The 11,948-nt window shown below is 41.3% G+C and overlaps 1 protein-coding gene across 1 annotated transcript in view; it reads left to right on the forward strand.

Annotated features, from left to right (window-relative positions):
• The first annotated feature begins 11,691 nt into the window (after positions 1-11,691).
• The window catches only part of PTPRS (protein tyrosine phosphatase receptor type S), a 234,154-nt gene continuing 233,897 nt past the window's right edge, over positions 11,692-11,948 (forward strand). Inside the window, exon 1 of the mRNA XM_069086753.1 lies at positions 11,692-11,872. The gene's annotated coding sequence lies outside the window, so the exon portion shown is untranslated. The remainder of the gene's footprint in view (positions 11,873-11,948) is intronic.

Raw genomic sequence — 11,948 nt, forward strand, 5'->3', positions numbered from 1 at the left:
AGGACATGGAACATTAAATATCAGAGCTAAAAGGATTGGATTTTTTTGGAGACTATGCATCAGACACCAGCTGTGGGACCCTGGGCAAGTCACTTAAGCCTGTTTGCCTTAGTTTCCTCATCTGTAAAATGATCTAGAGCAGGAAATGGCAAACCACTACAGTATCTTTGCCAAGAAAATCCCAAATGGGGTCACAAAGAGTTGGATAGGACTGAAATAACAGAACAATGACCCACTATCTTTCCCAGGATAGAAGTACAGCAACCATTGAGGGTTTTAATCTAATACTGATCGACACAGAAGTTTTAATTTGTTTCATTTGCCTGACTTAGGTCAGTTCACTACTTCTTTAGGCAGCCTGGTGACCCTCCACTTTGTGGGGCTCACCATATTGGTGCTGGACTTAATGTTGACACCGGATTGGCTGAAGTCCTACTGCAGTTTAGAGCTCCTGAGCTCAAGAGATCCACTAGCCTCAGTCTCCCTAGAAGCAAGGACTTATAGGCATGAGCCCCCATGCCCAGCCCAAAAAGCATGTAAGAATATTGACTGGAAAATGTAAGAGCTAGAAAGGACCTTCCAGGTCACCTAGTCCAGCCCCCTCACTTTACCAAGGAGAAAACTGAAACCCACAGAAGTGAAAAGCTTTGGTCAAAGCAACCCAGGGGAGTCAATGACAAAGCCAGGTGTTACAGGCTCGATACCAATCCAAAGGGGTAATTGCTATGAGACAGGACTAAGTGACGCCAAATGGAAACCACTACGTAGTTGATCGAATCTGCTGCAATATACAATTGGACCTAGGACATGGGAAAGATAGTGCCAAGCCTCTTTTCTACATTAGATGTTTTAGCTAAGCAATCCTGGCCATAGGCATGTTTGGCTAGTGAATGGTGTCCACATCTGTAGCCCAACAAAAGCCAATTCTTCCTGTCCTGGCCTACTGAATTTCTATCTGTGATTTAAAGTCTAAATCCAATACCATCTCCTCCTGGATGCTTCCTCTGATGCTTCTAGTCAATAATGACCATCCTCCTCAGATCTCATTGTACTTTTTCCGTACCTTTCCAATGTACTTATCATATAAAATTGTATGTTGAACTTATCTGTGTTTGGGTCTTAGACTTTGAGCACCATAAAGGTAGGACTAGGTGCTGGGCTCTCTTCTCTCTCCCCAACCTCTCTCTTCAATTGTCACCACTCTCTAGATTACTCCAAAATTTATATATCCAGCCCTAATTTTCCTGTATCTCCAATTGCTGCCAGAAATCTCCACTTATCTGTCCCACTTACACATTAAACTCAACACATACACAACAGAATTCCTTATCTCTTCCACTAGCCCCATCCAAATCTCCCTTCTCTGTCAACCACCATCCTTCCAGTCACTCAAGGTTGCTGTTCAAAGTTATCCTGGACTCTTTTCTCTCCCTTATCCCTCATAGCCAATCAGTTGCTAAGTCCTATTGATTGCACTTCTGTAATCTCCTCTCTTGTATCTGTTCCCTTCTCTACATTCACAAAGCCACTGCCATAATATGACAAGACTAATTTCTAACCGGTCTCCCTGCATCAAGGCTTTCCAATCTCCACTCTATCCACTACACAGCGGCCAATATAACTTTGCTAAGGTATAAGTGACTATGCAGCCAGATAGTGCAATGGATAGAGAACTGAACCTAGAGTCAGGAAGATCTGAATTCAAATCCCGCTTTAGACACTTACTAGGTGTATACTAGTCAAGTCACTTAATTTCTGGTTTCCTCATCTATAAAATTAGGATAATTGAACCTATCTCCCAGGATTCTTGTAAGGATAAAATGAGATCACAATTGTAAGGTGCTTTGCAAATAAAGTGCTACCAAATTGTTACCAAAATTCTTCAGTGGCTCTCTGCCTGCCTCTAGAATAAACTCCTCAGCCTGAGGTTCAAGACCTTCACAATCTTTCTCTGAGTTACATTTTTAGATTTTACTACATATATGCAAATTGGCCAACTAGCTATTCCCTAATTAACATTGTGTCTCTTGCTTCCATGAATTTGTACTAGTTGACCCCTATGTCTATGATAGATTCCCTCCTCATGTCCAAATTCAAAATCCTTACCTTCCTTCAGGCCCAAGTTCAGATGCCATCTCATCTGGGAAGCCTTCTGTGATGCCCACAGCTGTTAGTGCTCCCTCCCTCCCTAAGTATTCCTAGAAAACACGGTCTGATCTCTCCTTTTATTTCCCACCTTATATTATACTTAGCTGAGCACATGTATCCTCCAAGTAGAATGCAAGTTCCATGAGGATAGGGACTATTTTGTTCTTGACTCTGTATACCAAAGCCTAGCATGATGACTACATGTATTAGGCACTTATGAAAGATTTATAGGATTTAATTTGTTGAATGAAATAGCATTATATATTAAAAAGATATCCTTGTGTGAGAAAATCTAGGAACTGAGGCTGGAGTAAGAGCATGGTGCAGAACATTTGTGTGAAGATCAATGGAAGAGGAAACAGATGTAACGTTGTTATCAGAGTATGTTACAGACCACCTGAACAAGGAAGGAAATAGCTAAGGATTTTGGAAAACCAATCACAAGCTTGGCATGATGGCATAATATAGTCGTGATGGGAGGGGGCAGGGCTTCAATTACTGGAACTTTTGCTGCAGCTCTCTCTCTGCCCAAGGCAAAAGAGGCTTATAAATTTCCTTTTTACTTTGCCTAAATGATCATTTCAATCATCAAAATATGGATGAAACAAAGAGGAGAACAGCTCTTTGGAATCTGATTCCCACAATAAAAGTTGTAAGTGGTTGCTGGAGGAGGAGTGATGGGGACTTTGTTGGGATGTGCCAACACTGGGCTGTGATGCTTTCTGCAAAGTTTAACTGGTCCAGAGAAGGTGAAGCGCAGGGGCTTGTGTTCCTTTTTTTCTGCCCTGAACCTCCAACTTCTCATCAACGCTTCCACCAGGATGAAATCAAAGAGACACCCTGTCTCCTGTTTCTGGGAATCTTCACCCACTGTTCCCCATGTCCAAAATGTTCTGCCTCCTCATTTTTGTCTCCTGCTTTCCCTGGCTTCTCTCAAGTTGCAGCTAAAGTCTCTCCTTCTGTAGGAAGGCTTTCCTAAATCTTTTCAATTGTAGTGCCTTCCCTAAGAGATTATTTCCAATTTATCCTGTTTACATCTTCTTTGTACCTAGTTGTTTGCATGTGGTCCCCCCCATTAGACTGTGAGCTCCTTACGGGCAGGGGACTGGTTTTTGCCTTTGTAGCCTGAGAATTTAGGACAGTGCCTGGCAAATAGTAGGTGCTTAATAAATGCTAATTGACTGACAAATAATTTCCTTCATTCTTCTCAGAGCTTCACTCTTGACTCTCCAGATTTCCTTCTCCACCACACACCAGTAGCCTTCTTGCCTGAAAAGACCATTCTGCCCCACCAAGCTCCACTGAGATACCTTCTTCTCATTGGTCAGTTCCTTCTGTAATCTCCATTTTAAGGAAAGTGTCCAGGCCAGCCAGGTTCATTCCTTCATTCCTCTCTGGCCTCCATACTTGACTCTCTGGAATGGAGGATCACTCCATAGGCACTTTCTGCCTTTCCTCTCCCTTCAGCTTCTTTTTTATGTGTTGTCTTTGCCCCAAGTCTGCTCCCTAAGGGCAGGGGCTGCCTCTCTTCTTGCTTGTATTTTTATTCCCCCTGCTTATCACATGGCCAGCACTGCTTATTGAATCAACTTGATGAAAGCCAATAATTGGCCTTGAAGAGGAAAAGGAATCATAATAATTATAAACTTATACTAAACACAATGCCTGGCACATAGTGAGTATTTAATATGTTTATTGGCTTAATTAAGCTCATAATGTATACAGATTTCTGTGCTAGGTACTATGTCAGATATAAAGTTTAGATAAGATATTGGTCCTGCCCTCATGGGGCCTAGTCTTGAAGGGGGAGGTGAAACATAAACTCAGATGATAATAATATACAATATTACTCTGGAGGTAGCAAGTTGTGATAGAAAGAACTGGATGTGGAATCAGGACACCCAAATTCAAAATATCAGCTCTATTACTTACAAGGTACTAATCACTGGACAGAGTTTCCTCAATCATCGGATTAGATAATTTCTGAGGAAGGTTGTTATTGATTGGAATTGGGTAGAAGTTCAAAGGGAAAAGAAGGGGAGAGAGGACACTTCCAGAGAACTTTGTGGGTAAAGGTATAAAGGAAGAAGAGTGAAGGGTGCATTTAGGTGGAAAGTAGTACAGCTTGGCTGGAATAGTGCCTAATATAAGATGAATCCAGAAGGATAGAGGCACCATATTGGGGAAGCGGCATGACTTAAAGACCAGGCATTAGAACTTGAACCTTGTTCAGTAAACAATAGAGAATCACTAAAGTCTCTTGAACAGAGGGATTACCTGAGTAAGCCTATGAAAAATGATAAATGACATTAAGAGATTATAAGCAGTCTGAGTCCATCAAAAGAGGAAGTCTCTATTGCTTTGAGTTGGTGAATTAAATGTGTGTGTGTGTGTGTGTGTGTGTGTGTGTGTGTGCTGGGTTGCAGGGAACTGAGGGAAACTGGGATTACATTCTGATTATATGTTTCTGAGGACCAGATAGAAGAAGCAGTTCATCCATCCATCCATCCATCCATCCATCCATGCATGCATCCATTCATCCATTCATTCAATATTACTGCATACAGAGAGCTCAGTGTTGGGCATTGGAGAAATTCAAATTTTAAACAGGACTTCTGTCTAGTTTCTGACTTCAAAGAAGTTCCTTGTGAAGGAGATATCTGTGGCTCTGGCTTGTCCAGGGTCACACAATTAATTACGTTTCAGAGTCAGATTTTGAGTGTAAATCTTTAGACTTCCAAGTCCAATAGTTTTTCTAGGATAGCTGTGACTGCCTCCTCCTCTGCCTTCTTGAGGGACTCTCCAGCTATTTTATAGGAACCTGAGAACTATATAAAGGGTCTATTTTGACACTCTTTTAAACTGCATTCTTGTAAAGAAGTCTAGGGCCCAGAGAAGGAATGAGAAAATACACCTTCTTCTTTCTTATACTGAGGGAAGCGGTGGGGGATGGGGGGTGCGGTGCTATGGGTAAGGAATACTGCCAGACAGTTGAGTTGGGTCGTTTTTTTTAATTTATTTTTTCTTTCTTTCTTAAATCTGTTGTTAAAAAGGAGGCCAGGTTAGATAGGGGATGGGGGAAGAGATATGTTTGGAAATGAAAGTGATATAAAAATAAAGTATTTCAATAATTGTTTTGGTTTTTTTTTTAAGAAAAAGACTCAGGGCAATTTGATTTAGTGCTAGATTTGGAGCCAGGAGAGTTGCTTGAATCCCAGTTATGCTACTTAATACTTAGATGATCTTGGACAAGTCACTTCCCCAAATCTGGGCCTTAATTTACTCATCTGAAAAATGAGGTTGGACTAGATCTCCATGATTCCTTCAGCCTCTAATAATGTGTGAATTCATACGATGGAATAAATTTTAAAGTGAGCGTACTGAACTGGTGCCTTGAACTTTTTGGATTTAAGCAAAAGTCTAAGAAAAAAAATTTTCCAATTGGGGCTATAGATAATGCATTAAAGTAACTAAAATATGTAAAGTATAAACTATTAATACTGACATTCCAGGCCCTCTATAATATGGCCCCAAATTTCCTTTCTGGCTTTATTGTACATTGCTCTTTCCCCATATAGCCACACCCTCCAGGCTTCACAGCCCCCTTCTGTCTCTTTGCCTTTGTTCAGTCTTGAAGTTTCTCACCCCACCGCATCATCCATCTTTTGAAGTTCCTCTGATACCATCTCTTTAGTATCAGATATCTCCTTCAAGCTAATTTGGTCTTTTTCACTCCAAATTACTCATAGGCCTTTGTCCAGATGGCTCCTTTGCCCAATGTTACCACTGGTGTGCAACACGTTGTGAGTGTAGTTCACCATCCATACAAAAGTATAGCTTACAAACCCTCATTGATGAGTCTCTTTTACCAGACAGCTAGGGAACATGTTAGTACAAAGGGAAAGACATGTACTTAAACAGCATAGCACACACACAAAAAAAAAGCAAGAAGAAAAATGTCCCCCACATGTATAAGAGGACATATTCTTAGACGTTACCACACCAACAGATGGGAGAAGGCACAGAGAGAGAATGTGCATGGCCAAGCACAGGCACGGGGAACATACACCCAGAAATACATGTCCAAGGCAACTTCTACCTTCAATTCTGCACAACTGGAACATTCCTGGTGATATAATTGAGTGAGTGACTTTCTCCACTAAGCTGTGTTCTTCAGCTTCTTTATTTTCTCTACCACCCTATACCAACGTTGCTGCTGCTGCTCTTTACCACCATCTGTTAATCTCTGGCTATTATTTGGACTTAAGAGAAAGGATCCATCATCTTTTTAACCTTGATATCCCTAAGGATCACCTTTTACTCTTTTGTGATACAACCTCCCCACCTTAGCCAGCTGCACCCAATCAGTTCGTTAGAAAAGTCTTTACATCATTTACAATCTGACTTTTGAATTGACTTTTCTCCTCTGCTGGCTCCTGTCTCTTTCATTTTGGCTAATCATTGTCCATCTTCAAGGTCTGTCCTAGATACACATTAATATGGATGAGCTTAATTGGCTAGTTGGACAACTATAGGCCATAGTCCAGAGTAGTGTTCTCCAAACTTTTTTGATTATTCACCCCTACCAGAAAAAAAAATTAGCACATATTCCCAATTTGTGTGGATGGATGTATAATGATCAATTATATACTTTTTACATATATGTGCCACTAATAATCTTGTATATTGCAAAATTTAGCCAAAATGGATATTTTTAAAGGATAAGATGAAGGTTGAATAACATTTTATCCTAGAGGCAATAGGGGTTCACTGGACTTTATTGAACAGGGCACTGATATGGTGAGACTGTGCTTTAGGAAAGTCACTGTGGCAACTGTTCAGAGGATGGTTTGGAAAGAAGGCAGGGAGATGAATTAGGCCATTGTACAATCAAACCAGCAAAGGATTTCTTTACAAGGCTAGAAAAAATAATACCAAAACCCCTGGAGGAACAAAAGGTCAAGAATCTCAAGGGAAATAATAAAAAAAAAGTGAGAAGAAAAAAAGCTTCCTAGTACTAGATCTCAAACTATTCTACAAAGCAGTAATCATCAGTATGATTTGGTACTGACTGAAAAACGTAAAAGTTGAGTGGGAAAAATTAGGCATACAAGCTACAGAAGCAAATGAATATAGTAGTAAAATTTTCAATAAACCAACAACTGGGGCGTGTACTCACTCTTTAACAAAAACTGTTGGAAAAACTGGAAAGCAGTCTGACAGAAATCAGGTTTAGACTAACATCTCATAGCATAAACTTCCATAAAGTCCAAAGGGCTACATGACTTGGATAGAAAAGGTCACAACATAAGAAAACTATAGAGGAGTGGGGATAGAGATACTTTTTGCAGCTCTGGATAAAGGAAGGATTCCTGATCATTGAGAGATAGGATCACAAGATATAAAAATGGACAATTTTTATTCCATAAAATTGAATGTCCTTTGTACAAACAGAATTAATGCAGGTAAAATTAGAGGGAAAATAGTTAACTAGGGAAAATATGTGAAACAAGATTCTCCTATAAAGAAAGGTTTGATATCCTAAAGTTATAGAAGACTGATTTAAAATACAAGAGCAAGATCTGTTCCTTAAAAATAGTCAAAGGATATGAACATCTGGTTCTCAAAGGAAGAAATCTAAGTTATCAATAATCATATTTTAAAATGCTGTGAATCACCAATAGTAACAAAAATAAACATTAAAACAACTCTGATGACTCAGAGTTGACAAAAAAGGGAAAATTATAATGTTTTGAGGGAATGTGGGAGAATAGGTATACTAATATACTGTTGGTAGAGTTGGGAAATGCACTAGCCATTCTGAAAAGCAATTTGGAGCTGAACTCAAAAAGTTATTAAACTCTGCATACTCTTTGACACCCCAGCTTGGCATATACTCAGAGATTGAAGACAAAAGGAAAGGTATATTTCCAACAACAACAAAAATAAACAGGAATTAAGGGGATGCTCATCAATTAGAGAAAAGATGAACAAATTATTGTATAGGAATGGAATCCTATAGGAAAGGAAAACATGGGAAGATGCTTATGAATCGATGAAGAGTGAAATGAGATGAAGTATGGGGAACAATTTATACAATGACCACAACATTGCAAAGAAAAATAATATTGGAAAGCTAAAGAATTCTAATCAATATGATGACTAACAGTACTCCAGAAGACTTACAAGATGTGCTATTGACCTACTAGCAGAGAGATAATGGACATATGATGTAAAATGTGATATATATTTTCAGACTTGGCCAATGGGTGGACTGCATACTTGCCGATTTAGCTCTTTCCCCACCAAACACTGGTTACACAAAAACTAGAGATTTCTTTATCAAAGAAAGCAATAAACATACATTGGAAAAGTTGTGTAGATTGTGACACACCCTTAAGGCCATGTGTAGATCATTCTCACAGAGACTTTATAGAGATAAAAAAGTAAGTGGCAGAGTAGAAAGAGTATGAGACTTGGTGAGGAAGCCCTAAGCTCAAATACTGTCTTTATATGATGTTGGGCAAGTAATTTTCCTCATCTGTAAAATGACAATAATATCAGCACCACCTCACAGTGCGTGGTGAAGAATTAAATGAATTAATAAATGTAAACCTCTTTATAAACCTTACAGCCAAACTAAGCACTGGCTATTATTGTTGTGACTATTATTGGTGTCTTCTTGATGCCTTTTTGGAGTGATAATATTTTCCATGATTCTATCCATCCTTTTTTAAAAATCTTCCCCACTCTGTTACATCATAAAATGATTCCCCCCAATTCTTTAAAAACTGAGCCACATCCAGCATGGGTTTTTTAGTATATACTTAGTTTGGTTCAATTTTTTTTAAACAACTGCATCTCCTTAAATGCCATTTCTTTTTCATCAAGTACAAAGGCAGTAAAGTCCAAATGTGTTGGTTTTACTCTCAATAATGATGAAAATAGATCCACTGTAGAAACAATGACAAATCTGTTCCCATTTATCATTTATTTGTTGTTCGCCTTCCAGTTTCATCTATAAGTGCTCTTGGGATGATCTGGTTTAGTCATGCCTCCTGCCAAGCTTTCTACAGATGTATTTTTGCCTATGCTGCTTTTCACTGTTTTATGTGAAGTTCTTCTGACTCACAAACTTCTCCTATCCTCCTCCAAAATGTCTTACAAATGTGTTTGTACTGTAAACCAGTGATGATGCCCTTGACATTCGTTGGCAAGGAAATCCAGTATTTGCTGGCTAAGACAATCTCAAGTCTCTTTTGGCCTCCTTGTTGAACTGACTGTGGATTCACTGGTGTAGGGAGACTCCTGGCAAGGTTATTCACCAATGCAGATCACAACTCTTTTTTAACATATTCTTAGAAAGTTAACTGAGAGGTTGAGTGACTTGGTCCAGGGTCACATAGGCAGTATGTGTCAGAGGTGAGATTTAAACCCAGGTCATCCTGAGTCTGAGGTCAACTCCCTATCCATAATGCCATTATGCCTCTCATCAGTTTACACGAACTGCTTCTTCAAATTTCTGTGGAAATGGTAATTATCAAAGTCAATATGACCTTTTCCCATTTCTTATTTTCCAGTGTCAACATTTTATTTGAATAGTTCAGGTTGAAGCTATTATAATTGGATCCTGTACTGCAGACAGAACCATTGTACTTCTCATTCTCCAGCATCAGCATTATCATCAATCTTCCCACCATTATCATCCTTTCTTCTGATTCTAGACCAGTTTTAACTGGCTACATATAGACAGTTGATTCTGAAGTAACTCCCATGTCAATAATGAGTCATTTATTTTCTGTTTCTAAATACTCAAATTCAGTGCATGTGTGTGTGAGACAGAGACAGAGAGAGACAGAGATAGAGAGAGAGAGAGAGGTTTCTTGATGCTCACTAGAGAGTCAACATGCATTTATTAAGCTCTTACTGGGTGCCAGTACTGTTCTATATGCTTGGGGAAAGACAAAAAATCAAAAATAAAAAAACCAGTCCTTGCCTTCAATGCGATCCTTTCCAGAACTTTCCAGTCCTGTTCTTATATGATCCCTTTGGTTCTACTGGATAGAACGTTGGGCTTAGAGTCAGCAACATGTACGCCCAAATTGAACTTCTGATAAGCAGGTGAATAACTTCAGACAAGGAATTTAGCCTCTCTGAACCTCAGTTTACTCATCTGTGAAATGAGAATAATACCTGTAATTCCTGCCTCAGAGGCATTATTATGAAAGTCTAAAGAGATCATACAATGGAGGCACCTAAACTCTATATCTAGGGCCTAGAGCACTATATCCATATCATAATAAGTGACTGTTATTATGGGAGAAAGTATTCATGAAAATTATCATGTATCTACTCATTTGACGTCAAGGCCTGTCTTATTTTTATGCTTGTATCTCCATTTAGTAGCTATTGTGGTCTTCTAGTTTGATTTCTATCAAAATATAAGGGTTGATATGAGTATTCATTGAACAAAGATCTCACATTAAGGGACGGTCCTAGAAACTCTGTGGCTCTCAGCACCTTCTTCCTTCCATTTCTGCCAGCTGACACCATTACCATGGAAGTAAGGGGGGGAGGGGAACGGTCTCTTGACTTTCTTGTTTCCTAGGTTGCCATGGACAATGATGATCACTGAGTGAGTGGGCAGCCCCTTAATGATAAGCCTTCTCCCGCTGAGGCTGCTCAGCAGGTAGCAGACCCAGCCTGCCACCAGAAATGCACCTGTAGATACTGAGAGAGGCTGTCTTACTAGCATGGTGTTCCAGAGTCCTAGGCCACCTCCACACCACCAGGAGGCATTTGGGCAGGGCTTTGCTAGACTATTTCATTGCACACTTTTTATGAACAACTGCATATCTGTTAGTGCCTCAGGGTTTACCCAAAACGCTCCTCACAAAAATCCTGGTTGGTTAGGACTGTGGGCAGAGCTATTACTTTTGCAAACCCCATACCCTGCCCAGTACTTGCTACATAGCTAGATATATGTGTGTGTGCTTTTAAATTTAAGACTGAAAATAGCCAAAAGGGGAGAGAGAAAAGCTGGTTCCGAGAAAACCATTTACAATTGTGTGAAACGAGGTCCGAGCCTTGAGAATATTGGAGCTTCGATGGTCCCTTTAACAGGCCCTCTCGCGCTATCGCCACTGGGATCACCACGTGCTCCCACAGCCCCTGCTCTAGAGAACCCCACGTGCTTCTGAGCCCTTTAACTCACAATTCGGTCCTTTAGTCACCACGTGACGGAAGCCAGCTATTCCCATTGGCTGGCAGGTAGGGGGCAGAAGAGGAGGGAGGTTTGGTGGCGAGGTGTTGCGCGGTGACGCAGAGAGGGTCCGGCTCCTCCCCCTCCTGGGCTCCTTCTCTCCCCCCTCCCCGGAGCCGTGCGAGCCCTCCCTCTCCCTCCCCCCTCAGCTCCTGGCCGGCGGCGGCGGCGGCGGCGGCGGCGGCGGAGGCAGAGGCTCTTGGAATGGAATGACATCACCGGCTGTGGGGAGCTGGAGCTGCTGGGAGAGCGCGAGCCGCAGTGTCTGTCCTCGCGCCGCCCGCCCGCGCGATCCCTGCCAGCCCCGGCCAGCGCGCGCCCGCTGCCTGCTCTGCTGCTCGGGCTGGCTTGCCTGGGAGAGCGCCGGCTCCAGACGGATTAAATGCTACGCCGCCGCCGCCTCTTCCTGCGAGGATGTGAGGGGGGCAAGAGCCGGGGGAGCCCAGCCCAGCCAGCCACCAGGTAAAATCTCAGCCCAAGCACTGGGGGTGGGGGTGGGGGGGGCTAGAGGGCAAGGGGCAGTCGAGGAGGTGGGGGG

The sequence above is a fragment of the Petaurus breviceps genome, unplaced genomic scaffold (assembly GCF_028583685.1).
Source record: "Petaurus breviceps papuanus isolate PSGF00001 unplaced genomic scaffold, PetGlider_PUasm1.0 180, whole genome shotgun sequence".
Taxonomy (NCBI): Eukaryota; Metazoa; Chordata; class Mammalia; order Diprotodontia; family Petauridae; genus Petaurus; species Petaurus breviceps.